Source organism: Benincasa hispida, chromosome 11 (genome assembly GCF_027475165.1).
Source record: "Benincasa hispida cultivar pf3 chromosome 11, pf3_genome.v1.1, whole genome shotgun sequence".
Taxonomy (NCBI): Eukaryota; Viridiplantae; Streptophyta; class Magnoliopsida; order Cucurbitales; family Cucurbitaceae; genus Benincasa; species Benincasa hispida.
The window spans coordinates 14,202,489-14,217,114 of NC_143488.1; the positions used below are offsets into that span (position 1 = coordinate 14,202,489).

Below are 14,626 nucleotides of genomic sequence, written 5' to 3' on the forward strand. Positions count from 1 at the left end.
TAGTATATTATCACTATATTCACCACCTCTATCTGATCTTAACCTCTTAATCCTTTTATCTAATTGATTCTCTACTTCTGCTTTATATTTCAGAAACATACTATCAGCTTCATCTTTTGTCTTTAAAAGATAATTTCAAGTATATCTAGAAAAGTCATCAACAAAAAAAATGTATAGATAATATTTAGTACAAAACGATCATCAGCAAGATATCCTTTACCAACAAAGTCTCCATTTTTGTGAGGACAACCTGGTCAGCTTTAGGACAATCTTAAGCCCAACCCGATTAAACAAACTCCCAGATACCAAGTTCCTACGTAAGGAAGGTACATACAATACATTTCTTAAGGATAAAGTTTTTCCAGAGGTTAATTTTAAAAGAACCTTCCTTTTTCCAAGCACTTTTGTTGTGGTCGAGTTACCCATGAACACACATTCTCCATCAGTATTGTCCTCGTAGTCATGGAAGAGCTCTCGGTTTGAACAGAAATGTCTTGAAGCTTCGGTGTCAAGTACCCAGTCAATTTTGTTTTCCACCAAGTTTGCTTCCACAACAGCAGCAATTACGTCACCTTGTTTAGCAAGATTAGCTTATGATGTGGGTTGTTGATTTGGTCTTCCTTTCCTTTGACTGTATTGGTAGGATTTGTGCCTAGGTTTCTTGCAGATATAACAGATCAGTTTTTTTCTTTTCAATCTTCCCACCAGCAGTTTTGCGATGTTCATTCTTCTGGAAAGAATTAATGTTTCCAGATTGCTTCTTATGATTTTTGGATTTGTCTTTGGTAACAATAAAAGATTCAACCAAGTTAGCATTAACTCAATTTAGATTATCAGAAATTAGCTTATCTTTTAGCTTGTTGGCTTCTTCCGTGCGCATATGACTGATCAACTCCTAGAGTATCAGATCCTTCTTTTCGCGTTTTAGATGAATACCGTAGTCGCTTCAGGATGGAGGAAATTTCTCAAGCACCACATTAGCTTGTCGAGTCTCACACATTTTCATGCCCTTGGCTAGAACGCTTGCCACTAAATTTTCATACTCATGTATCTGCTCCATTATTTGGAATTGAAGCATTTACCAACAACATGCTTTTTATGATCAGCATCATCTCCTTCATATCAGGACTCCAATATACTCCAAATTACCTTTGTTGATTTTTAGACCACGAACAAATCGAACATTGAATCTGTCATATGACTCAACAGATGGTCGCAGATTGTTTTGTTGTCTTTCCCATACTTATCAGGTCAATTGCAGACTGCTTTGATTGATCAGAAACATCAATGGGTTGAACGGAGGATTCTGGGTCAGAAACAGTGCTCACCTTTTCAGTAGGCACTTTTGTGGTATGCAATCAATCTCCAGCGGCTCGAAGAAGATCAATAATTTCTGAGACCAACGAGAATAATTTTCTCCATCCAGTGGTTCGAGCTTGGATAGATCAGGGAGAACCTTAACATTCTTTATCGACATTTGTGTTATTTGCTTTCAAATTGTTGAATCAGATGTCACGAATATTGTTGCACTGTGGAAGAACCACTGTCCTGAAAGCAAATACGGCACGACCTCAGTGCTAATCATTTAAGTTGGTTGCTCCCCAAGGTTAATGTAGCCTCTAAATTTAGGCGTGCACTCGTTGGAAAAAGGACTAAAATTGAAGGGAATGTTGCTCAGAACAACAAAAATGAAATAGAGAAGGATGAATAAACTTTTGTGTGTCCTATTCACAAATTCGAATGTGTTTATATAGAGGAGGACACCAACGGATATAATGGAACGAGTGGGAATGGAATGGTCCATTAACAGACGAAAACCAACGATTAGAACGTAATTGCAACGGTCAGAAGTCAAAAATATTAAACAAAAATAAAAGGATAAGTAATAAAAGTTTAATTCTTTTTGGCGTAAGCGCGGTTACCTGAACCCGTCCGATCAGACGGACAGCGGCAGCAATGCGCGTATGTGGTAAAAAGGTTATACTTCAACCATCAACTCACTTTGGGTTCATATGTAGAATGCTTTGGTATTTATACCCTCTAAGAAATTCAAAAACTATCCATGTGGGATAAAACTTCTCACTCTCCTTTACTTTTCCTATTGGCCTAAGCCTGAAGTTATTTCCAACAATTTCGGATTATTTTAGGTCAACCCATGAAACAACTCATCCCTTAAAATTTTCATTTATTTGAACCCAACCCAACCCAAATCGGTTTGGGTTGATCTGGTTTTCGGGTCATCAGATTTTTTGAACACCAAAAAATAATAATCCAAATGGTTACCAAATGGCTTAGGGGTCGATTGATAATTATTTGGTTTTTTATTTTTAGTTTCTTAGTAAATTTGACCAATTGAGTTATTTGTTTTCTTAATTTAAAAATCAATTAAGAAAATGTTTTAAGGAATTTCACATGTATGCCCTCATGCTCCAGTCAAAAAGGGTTTTATCTCTTCATACACACTCAATTTTATTTTTTTCAATATGTATATGATGCAGTAGAAAAAAGTATTAGACCAAATCCATGACCAAGCAAGGGAAGTCCATCTATTAATGTTGAGAGAATACTCTCCAAAGAGCTAAAGTTTTATATTCAAATGAGTAATCAAAAGCTTTCTAATACAACTCTAAATTGAGTATTTATGGCGTTACAAGAAAATAAGACAAGTAACTAAATAATTCTCATGGAACACTAATCAATCTAAATTAACTACTAAACAAAATATTAATTAAAAATACTAATTGTCTCCTCATTCTTGTTATCAATATAGTTGACGGCTAAAAGACGTCAATAATATTGTTATAGTTGACGTTAAAAAATCGTCAATAAAACATATAACTGGAAAAGCATGTTAACAAAATATAGTTTGACTGACACTCAAAAAATGTCAACAAAAATCGTATTGTGAACGATTTCTAGATATAGTTTAGGCTGTACGGAAATATTATCCTTCATTGACTTTAAAAGTGTCAACAAAAGGGATAAAATTGACGGTTTTGGAGAAATTTTAATGACAAAAAATATCAATATTACCTTATGTTAATGTTTGAAAAGTGTCAACAAAAATGGATATTCGAAAGTTCATGGACGAAAATTGAACAAGTCAAAAAAATATAGAGAACAAAACGATATCTTCTCCCCATGACTTAAGTTATCCATTGAAATGCAATGGCTCGAAATTCCACCATATGAGACAAATCTGCCATAAACTTTATAAATATAGAAAAATGAAAAACATTGTGAACTACAAATTGTCCACTACTAGTTTATTGTTAATTTTTCCAACACCTTTTCTTTATTATTTATAAATTTTTCCACTCAAAATCTTAGAAACATATCATTCACACACTACAACAAATAATACATTTAGTAGTATTTTATTGTAGCTTATCATACCAAAAGCTATTAAAGAGGGGAAGGGGGAAGGAAACAAGAATATGAATTATTAGGTCGCACCGTATCAAATCACGAGAGTAAAAAAAAAGCATTATGCTTTTCATACCTTCAATACTCATTTATCCCTTTTATTTCTCAGTAATTATTTATCATTCATTTCCAGACCTTCATTCCATTCATTCATTCGATCATCGATCTACTTAGTGTTGGAAATGACTCTTGGGCATAGAGTCATAGAAAGAGTTAAAAGAATCCCACATTAGAGGATTAAGCAATGCTTTAAAGGTATAAATACCAAGAAATTCTAGAGGTAACTCCAAACTGTGGTGGTGATGGAAGTATAACCTTTTCACCACATGCATGTGCTACAATTGTTGTCCATCCGATCAGATGGACGGATTCGGGTAACCCCAATTCTGCAAAAAAGAAATGACTTTTATTACTTATTCTTTTAATTTAAACCTAAAAATTAAACATTTTAAATAAGTTGTTTTATAATTATGGTACTGTTTTTTTTTCCGTTATGATTTATTATTGGTGACTTTTTTTTTTCCCGTTGCTTCTTCAACCCTACCCATTTTCATAAGCTTCTTCTTCTCAAACCAAGTAATATTTTTCCTTGGTTCCAATCCATCTTCTGGCGAGTGTACGCCTGAATTTGAATACTGTGTTAACCTTGGAGAGCAGCCAACACCGCGATTGACACCAAGGTCGAGCTTTAATTGCTTTCATGATAGTGGTTCGTCTACGACGCAACAATTCTTCGACGTCTGTTTTTACATTCTGAAAGCAATTATTTTCTCCATATGTTGATCAAGAACAATGGAGTCCTCTTCGATCTGTCCAAACTCGAACTACTCGAAAAGCGAATTACTGTGGCTAGTCCCAAAAATTGCTGACCTTCTTCGAGTAGCTGAAGGTTGATTATATTCTCACCATAGAAGCACCTGTTGTTACCAAGAAGGTACCGACTGCAACTGATCTAGAATCTTCCAGAGAACCCATCACTATTTCTAACTAACCGAGGCAACCCACCGAGATTGATCTTGCAAAATACGAGCAAGACAACAAATAGCTTGTGCCCATCTGCTCAACCATATGACAGACCCTATGTTCAATCAGTTTGTGGTCCAAAAATTAGCTAAGGAAATCTAGAACATACTGGAGTCTTGGTACAGAGGAGATGACGTTGGACAAAAAAATATGTCAAAAAGTGGCTATAATTCCAGTTCACCGACAAGAAACTTATTGTTAATCAAATCAGTGTGCATGAAAACTTGGTAGCAAAAGTTCTATCTAAAGACATGAAGATGTGCAAAATTCTCCAAGAAAATGTGTTGCTTGAGAAATTTTCCCATCGTGGAGTGAATATCGAAACCATCTAAAAAGCAAAAAGAAGGTCCTGACACCTCAATAGTTAATTCATTACATACGCACGGAAGAAGCCAACATGCTAAAAGATATGTTAATTTTTTAAAATTTGAATTCACTTGGTGTTAACTTGGTTGAATCTTCTGTAGTTAACAATGAAAATTTCAAAATCACAAGCAACCTGGCAAGAATAATTCATCTCAGAGGAAAGGACATCACAAATTCTACCAATGCAATCAAAGAAAAAGAAGGTCAGATCAACTATCCACCCCACAAGCCAATCTTGCTGAACAAGATGACACAATAGTTGGTGTTGTGGAAGCCAATCTAATAGAAAAAAAATTAGATTGGATTCTTGATACCGGAGGTTGAAGGCACTTTTACTCAAACCGAGAGCTTTTCAAAGACTACCAGGACTTTACTGCTGGAGAGTGTGTATCCATGGGTAACTCTTTGACGACAAAAGTTCTTGGAAAAGGGAAGATTCTTTTAAATCTAACCTCTGGAAAAACTTTATTCTTAAGTAATGTGTTGTATGTATCTTCCTTACATATGAATCTGGTGCCTAGTAAGTCTATTAAACTGGGTTGGGCTTAAAATTGTACTAGAAGTTGACAAGGTTATCCTCACCAAGAATGGAGACTTTGTTGGTAAAAGGTATCTAGTTGATGGTCTTTTTGTCTTGAACAATATTCTTGCTACGAACATGATGAATGCAAGTGCTTCTAATTTTGCTTACATAGTTGAGTCTCTTGTTATGTAGCATGTTAGATTGGGTCATGTGAATATTGCATCGATTAAGAAAATTAAAGAATTAAAACTTATCAATACATCTGAAACACGTGAAATTAGTAAATGTTTTATTTGTGTGAAAGCAAAGTTTATCAAGAAACCGTTTAAACCTATCACCCATAGAAGTATAGAATTGCTTGAATTGATTCATTCTAATTTAGTTGATTTAAAAAACACTACAAGTAGAGGTAGAAAAAATTTGTGCATATATTTTGTTGATGATTTCTCTAGATATACTAAAGTCTATCTTTTAAAAACAAAAGATGAAGCTGGTAATATGTTTTTAAAATATAAAATAGAAGTAGAAAATCAATTAGATAAGAAGATTAAAAGGTTAAGGTCAGATAAAGGTGGTGAATACAGTGATAATTTTCTTAAATAATTTTTAGAAGCAAATAACATTATTCATGAATTTACTACACCTTATTCACCACAACAAAATGGTATAGTAGAATGTAAAAATAGAACTCTTAAGAAAATAATGAATGTTATTTTGTTAAATTCTAGAGTGTTTGATAACATGTGGTGGAAGTTGTGCTTTCTGCCCATTTTATTCTTAACAAGGTACCACACAAAAAATTAGATAAAAAACCTTACAAACTTTGAAGAGGTTATACACCTAATCTCAATTATCTGAGGGTGTAAGGATATTTGGTTAAGGTAGTATATCCTGCATTCAAGAAATCTATGTTAGGATCTAAGACTTTTGAATGTGTGTTTATTGATTATGCTCAAAATAATGCTACATATAGATCCATGTGCTTGAACGATAGTTCCATTTGTGAATATAGGGATGCCAAATTCTTTGAACATATATTTCCAATGAAAAAGGCAAAACTTGAATAAGATAGAACATATAGTTATGAGAATATATCTACTTCTATGCCTTCTTCATATAATAGTATGCATGAAACTGAAAAATAATAAAGTTTCTAGTAGTATGCTTGAAACTAAATATGCTAGAACCTTTGATAGAATGCATAAAATTGAACCTAGTAGAAGTAAGAGACAGATAACTGAGAAAAATTTTGGTCCTGATTTGTTAACTACTTTTTTAATTGAAAGGCCAGGTGATATTGGCTGGTCGTTTTCATCTATGTATCTAATAGATGAAGATTCTAAAACTTAACAAGAAGCCTTAAGTTCTATAGACTCTAGCTTATGGAAGGAAGCCATTAAGAGTGAACTAGATTCTCTAACCATAAACCATGGGAGTTAATGGAGCTTTCTAAAGGCTAGGTTAGTAATAGTAGGGTATATACAAAAGCAAAGTATTGACTACTTTGGCAGGTATATCCCTGTAACAAAAATAGCTACAATTAAAGACTTGATTGCACTAGTTGCCATCTATTGACTTATAACTCACCAAATGGATAAAAAAAAAAAAAAAAAGGTATTCTTAATGGTGATTTAGAAAAAGAAATTTATATGGTATAGTTATCCCTAAAAAAAAAAAAAAAAATTCTTAAGGTTTTACAGTTGTCAGTAAAAAAATAAAGTATGTAAATTCTCTTTATGGTCTTAAGCAAGCTCCCAACGGTTGTATGAAAAATTCAACAATACTTTAATAAACAATTGATTCAATTTGAATTCCTCATATGACCATCAAAGATGATCAAAATGATCTTTTTGTACGTGTATTTATTCCAAATTGTTTGAAGTAGAATGTGTGATTGTATGCTTGTATGTTGATGATATGCTCATCTTTGGAACAAATGTAGAGGTAATAAATAATACGAAGTTGTTATTCCTATCGCACTTTGAAATGAAAGACTTAGGGAAGCTGATGTAGTTCTTGGTATTAAAATAAGGAACATTGCAAAATGGTTTTTCTCTATGTCAATCACACTATCTTAAAAATTATTAAAGAAATTTGGCTGCTTTGATGATCTTCCTGTAAGAACACCTTAAGATACTAGTATAAATCTTAAGAAAAATAAAGGAGTTAGTGTGTGTATCAATTTGAATTGCATGCATCGTGAGTAGATTGAGTAGATATACATATATTCCTGATAAAAATTACTGAGGTGCTCTTCGTCATTTGATGAGATATATTAAGGGTACAATAGACTATTGTTTACATTTCAATAAATTATGTGCTATGTTAGAAGGTTATTGTGATGTAACTTAGGTAACTGATAATGATGAGGTCAATATTATAGTAGATATGTATTCTTACTTGGCGCATGAATCATGTCATGGAAGTCTACAAAGTAGACGTGCATAGCCAGATCCACCATGAAATCTGAATTTATTGCTAGGAGATATGCCATTGTGGGGGGCATCAGTACCAGTTTCGGTACATTGTGATTCATAAGTTACCATAGAAATTGCCATGAATAGTTTATAAAATAACAAAAGAAGGCATATTCATCTTAAACATGGAGCTATGAAATAATTTTTAAAAGAAAAAGTTATTTCCACAGAATTTGTGAGGTCTGAGAGGAATCTGGCTAACCCTCTAACCAAAGAACTAACAAGAAAAATAATTTTAGAATCCTAAGTGAACATGGGACTTAAACCTTTATATTGGTCCATAGCCCTCTATCTAGGTGATCTATTACGATAGACTTAATGGTCCATAGTTCTTTTAGGAGGTCTATCGCAATAGACTTGATGATCTATAGCCCTTTATTTGGGTGGTCCTAGTACGAACTTGATGGATAAAATTAAAATCTTTAAATGATCCATAGCCCTTTCTTTGGGTGGTCCTGCTATGGACATGATGGATAATGATGAAACCTTCATAGATCAATATTTGAGTGGTTTGTCTTTGATACACTTGATGAAGTTGGTTCTGGTGCAGACTAGGTGACAAAGTTTTCATAGCTCAGTTTTGAGTGGTTTGTCTCTGACAGACTTGATGAAGCATTTGACGTGATAGTGAAGGTGTGTCCACTGTCTATGGATGGGTTTAACGGTATCTTTCTAGATCTTTCACGGTGACCTGAAGTTTATGTGCATGGCCAAAAATAGAGAAAAAAAATCATGGTCTTGTTTTGTTTCCTAATTTTCTTGAAGAAAAGATGTGTGTTTTTTAATCTTAGAGGCTTGCCCTTGAAATTTCTCAAATAGGATTACTTTTTGTTTCTTCTGGTTGAAAGTTCATTTAGGCAATTATTGGGCTTCATTTAGTTCTTTACATGTAAAGGAGAAATTGAACGACTAGGAAAGGAGAAAGCATTTGGTAAAAGGTGATGTGAATCATGATGGAAATCTTTCATTCCTAAAGTAAATCATATCAATTCAAGGAATAATGATAGTTGGACCCATCTAAAAAACAATGTTTTTTTCATCAAGTGGTAAGTGTTGGAAATTGTTGGGTTAATTTTGACTTCAGGCCCAAAGAGGAAAAAGACCAACCCAATTCAACTTGGTAGGTGAAATGAAAGGCACGCAATGTGCCACACCTCTCCGTTGGTTGTGCAACACGTGGAAAATTCCACTAACTCGATTCAGTAGGAGAGATGAAGCCGACCCAATCTTTTCAATGGTAGTTCTTCAGACTTTCTTTTCTTTACTGATCAAAAGAAATTTCTCTCTCTAAACCTTTGCCTTCACTATTTCGATTTTGTGATTTGCAAAGATCAAAGAAGAAAATCAAGCATGCAATTTGATGAGCAGGAAGAAGAAGGGAAGAGGAACACGAGCATGTACGTGGTTTGGCCTAACATAAGGCCTACGTCCACGGGAAGGGATAATGTTTATTTTTTGAAGATTATACAGAGATAAGTTTCTTTACAACTTCTTTTTTTTTTTGAGAAAATGTAAAAGTACAACATGTATGTAAATGTAACTACTATTTATATTTGTATACATTTCTATTATAAAAACTGTTAAAGAAACTAGCTGTTGGCTTCACTTGAGATTAATTTCCTTCAAATCTCCACCTTAATCTCAGCTCTGTAAATCTTCTCCTTTCCGAATCTGACCTCTGATTACCCTTTTTAGGTAGAAAAAAGCTGATAAGGTCAAGGCACGTGTTGAGCTTGAGTTTTGGAACTGGCTTAATAAGCAAGTCTGTGGCATTTTCTGAGATATGGACTTTTAAAACTTCTATTTTCCCTTTTTCAATTCTGTCTCTTACAAATGGTATTTAATATCTATATGTTTTCTCCTTGAGTGATATTGTGGGTTTTTGGAAAGATGAATTGCACTTTGGTTATCACTGTAGTTCTTAACTACTGTTTGATTGATACCAAAGTCTTCCATAAAGCCCTTTAACCACAATGCCTCTTTTATTGCTTCTGAGAGAGCCATGTATTCAACTTCGATAGTGGATAGGGCTGTTATAAATTGTAGGTTAGCTTTTCAGCTTAGTAAATTTGGGCTATATAAGAAAAGATACCCTGTTAAAGATCTTCTCTTATCTTGATCACCAGTAAAATCAGAGTCTACATATCAATAGAGCTCAAGGTTTTTTTGTTTAACACTTCTATAGATTAGTTTAGAATGCTTGGACCAAATTCGATACCTAAGAATCCACTTAGTAGCTTCCCGATGCCTTTTCCCTAGGTTTGACATAAACCTGCTCACAAGACTTGCTAAATAGGATAGGTCAGGCCTAGTAGAGATCATGAGGTACATTAGACATCGTACAGCTTGACTATAGGGCACCATTTGTATCTGCTTTAAGTGTTCTATGTCAGTTTCTTTAGGTGAATTATTTAAGGACAACTTAAAGTTTTGAGCAACAGGAATAGTCACTGGTTTAGCATTAGACAAATTAAATCTTCCGATTACTTTCTCACAGTAGTTTTCTTGGCTAATGCTTAGGATAGAGAAACCTTTGTCTCTGTCTATTTCAATCCCAAGGATTTTTTTAGACTGACCCATATCTTTCATGTCAACTTCTTTCTTTTGGAGATTTTTGACATGATTTAGATCTTTTTTTAAGGTCCCAGTTAGCAATATGTCATCCATATAAAGGAAAAGATACACTTTATTCTTATAAGAGGTAGAGTTAATATAGGTGCAGATGTCATAAGAGCTTTTCTGAAAACCAATACTTCCAATGTAGTCATTGAACCTCCTATACCAACATCTAGGAGACTTCTTAAGACCGTAAATGGACTTATTTAGGAGACAATATAGATCCTCTTTACCCCTTTCAACAAAAATTTTAGGCTGAACCATGTAGATGACTTCATCTAAATAACCATGTAAGAAGGCTGTTTTAACATCTAGTTGATCTAGTTCAAGATTATACTGAGCAATCAATGATAGAAGTAGCCTAATAAATGTTTTCTTGACCACTGGTGAGAAAATTTTAGAGTAGTCAATGCCTTCCCTAAGAGTGAAGCCTTTGGCCACTAACCTAGCTTTGTACCTTGGCTTTTCATCCTTGGAGGATCCTTCCTTTAGTTTGTAGATCCACTTAGAAGCTATTGCTTTACACACTTTAGGAAGGGGTGCTAGAGTCCAAGTGTCATTTACACTTAGTGATTGCGTTTCTTCACACATAGCTTCAATCTAATTCCTAGCCTCATGGCAGCTCACAGCCTCCTCAAATTGGCTGCTTCCTGGTCATTAGGGTGCTATGATTGCATTTAAAACTAGGTTCATGTAGTTTGTTTATGTATACCTAGCTGGTGGAACAATCACTCTTCTCTACCTATCCCTAGCTAGAGAGTACTGACTCAAATCAGGTTTTATTTCAATAGTTTCTTCTTGTTAATCTTCAATAACACCTTCTTCTTCTGATTCATTAGGGGAATTATGGTTTACTGACTTGTCCTTTTGGGCCTCCACCTCAATCTTAGGTGAAGGGCTTTTAGGAACCTCTATTGTAGTCTTATTCTTTTGTATGAACATTTCCCTTTCTCTAAAGGTAACATCCCGACTGACTATAAAACTTTTCTCAACTGGATTCCACATCTTAACCTCTTTACACCTTCAGTAAACCCAACAAACATGCATTTCAATGCCCTAGACTTTAGCTTCCCCTGATTTTGATGTATATAACTAACACATCCAAAAACTCTTAGGTTATTTAAGTTAGGAGGATGTTTTGACCATTTTTCTTCAGGGGTCAAAAAGTTTAGGGATGTATGAGGGCACCTATTTAAGGTGTAAACAGTATTGTTAGTAGCTTTAGCCGAATACTTCTCACTAAGTATAGCATCTGAGAGTAAGCACCTAATCCTTTCCATAATAGTTCTATTAAGTCTCTCAGCTACCCATTCTGTTGAGAAGTATGTCTGACTGTCATGTCCCTAGTTATGCCGGATTCCTTACAGAACTTATTAAATTCTTCATTACAAAATTCTAACCTGTTGTCTGTTCTTAGATATTTAATTTCCTTAGAGATTTTCTTCTCAATCATGAGTTTCCATTCTTTAAATTTGTTAAACACTTAGTCTTTAGATTTAAGAAAGAAAACCCAGCTTTTTCTTGAGAAGTCATCAATAAAGGAAAGTAGATATCTTGAACCACTTGAGCTGGGAGTTTGAGTTGGACCCCAAAGATTTGAGTGAATATAGTCTAAGATTGACTTACTTGAATGGTATGCTTTGGTGAAGTTGTGTCTAGTTGCTTTTCCCAAAACATAATGTTCACAGAAAGTTAGCTTGTCTAAGATTCCTTTTGGTTGAATTCCCTGTTTAGACAAAGCTTTCTGCCCCTTGGCACTTATGTGAGACAATCTTTTATGCCATACATCAGCTTCTGCTAGATCATTAGGTGTGGCAACATATGCCCCTTTTATCATTTCTACACCTCTAACTACAAATAAGTCATTTACCTTTTCCTCAACAAGGATTACCTTAGATTTAAGAACCTCTAGAGTTTCACCTTTGCCCCTTTATTCACAACCCACTACATCTAGCATACCAAGGTAGATAAAGTTTCTTTTCAGAAGTGGAACATGTCTCACATTCCTTAGAAGTTTGATAGTTCCATCTTTTAGTTTCATGGAGACTGACCCAAAACCTTCAATTTTACAACCTTAGTTGTTCCCCATGTAAACCATCTCTCAATCTATTTCTTTATATGAATTAAACCAAGGTCTCATAGATGTCATGTGGTAAGTACATCCGGAGTCCAAAACCCAATCATGTTTTCTAAGGGGGTTGACATGAGTAATTTTATCAAGGGTTGAGGCTAAGACATCTGAGTAGATATAGAAGCTTTCAACTACTGAAGCTTCAGTTTTCTTACCTTTTAATTCCTTTTCTTTCTCTTGATTTTTCTTTTTAAGTATGAAACAATCTTTGATTAAATGCCCTCTCTTTTTGCAATACTTACCGTTGACTTTATGGTTAGGTTTGTTTTCATCTGTTTGAGATTGCTTTTTGTCCTTGGTTTGATTTTGCTTAAAATTTCCTTTTACAAACAATCCTTCTCCATTAGATTGTTCATTCTTGACTACTTGTAACTCTAGTTCCCTAGTTCTTAAGGCAGAAACTATTACATCAGTAGTTATGCTATCCCTATCATACTTTAAGGCATTTTTAATTTCCCTATAGGATTCGGGTAGGGAATTAAAAAGAACATATGTTTCGTTCTCATCTCCTATTTTCTCCCCTAGGTTATTAAATTCAACAACAATCTTTTTAAACTCATCTAGGTTATCAGAAAGAGTTTTTGAAGAATCCGTTTTAAAAGTAAAAAACTTCTCCCTAAAATACATTTTATTAGGAAGATCCTTAGTGGCATATAGGTCTTCCAGCTTTGTCCAAATCCTATAGGCAGTCTCTTGATCAATAACTTGCCTTTAAACATTATCACTAAGGTTTAGAACTAACGTACTATAGTCTGCCAGCTCTCCCAATCCTCTTTTTCTTGAGCTGTCATGATATTTGGGAGAGTAGATGGATCCACTAGGGCCTTGTGAACCTTTTGCCTATCGAGAATTGCTTTTATTTTTGTCTTTCAGAGGCCGAAGTCCCCTTTACCATCGAATTTCTCTACTTCGTACCATGCTACTGCCATCTTGAATGAATCTTGTAATCTTGATGCTACAAGAATTGAAGTCTTTAATATCTTTTGCTCTGATATCAGATTGTTGGGTTAATTTTGACTTCAGGCCCACGAGGAGGAGAAAGACCAGCACAATTCGACTTGGTAGATGAAATGAAAGGCACACAATGTGCCACACCTCTTAGCTGGCTGTGCAACATGTGGGAAATTCCATTAACTCAATTCAATGGGAGAGTTGAAGCCGACCCAATCTTTTCGATGGTAATTATTCATACTTTATTTTCTTTACTGATCAAAAGAAATTTATCTCTCGAAACCCTTGCCTTCACTATTTTGATTTTGTGATTTGTAGAGATCAAAGAAGAAAATCAAGCATGCAATTTGATGAGCAAAAAGAAGAAGAGAAGAGGAACACAAGCATGTATGTGATTCAGCCTAACACAGGGCCTACGTCCATGGGAAAGGATGATATTTATTTCTTGAAGATTATCCAGAGATAAGTTTCTTTACAAGCTTTTGTTTGAGAAAATGTAAAAGTACAACATAGTATGTAAATGTAACTACTATTTATATTTGTATACATTTATGTTTTAAAACTGTTAAAGAAACAAGTCGTTGGCTTCACTTGAGATTAATTTCCTTCAGAAATTTATATGAGATATAAATAAATACGAAATAAACTAAATTATATCTCAAACTCTAGCTTCACATGTTAGAGCCAAACAAGTTATGAATCATAAAATTACAAATAATAATGAAAATGAAAAAAGAGCTCGACACTGAAAAATATACTGGTTCTCCCTAAATTTGAGATTATGTCCAGTCTTCTACACTACAGGTTCTCTATATAAAGATTACAAAGACCCTTAAACAAATAGTCAAATCCAAACTATTTGATTCTCTATACCACAATCTAGTATCCCGAAATTAACAATCAGAGAAATCCTCACCAAAAAGAAAGAACAAACACAATTCTCTCAAAAATACATTCACTGCCACACTAAAATGCTGAAGAAAAAATGAACTTTCAGCTCTAGGCTTTCTTTTTCTTCAGAGGCAAAAAGAGGTTCTCGCCACGGTTCTACCTTTTTTGAATTTCCTTCTAATTTTGTTCTTTTATAGGTGAATCCCACGCTCCACTTTTCTT

The 14,626-nt window shown here is 34.3% G+C and overlaps 1 long non-coding RNA gene across 1 annotated transcript; it reads left to right on the forward strand.

The window, feature by feature from the left end:
• The first annotated feature begins 9,051 nt into the window (after positions 1 to 9,051).
• On the forward strand, positions 9,052 to 14,105 carry LOC120090289 (uncharacterized). The gene is made up of 3 exons (XR_005485500.2): positions 9,052 to 9,577; positions 13,586 to 13,740; positions 13,832 to 14,105. It is a non-coding gene; the product is annotated as an uncharacterized LOC120090289 (long non-coding RNA).
• The last annotated feature ends 521 nt before the right edge of the window (positions 14,106 to 14,626 follow it).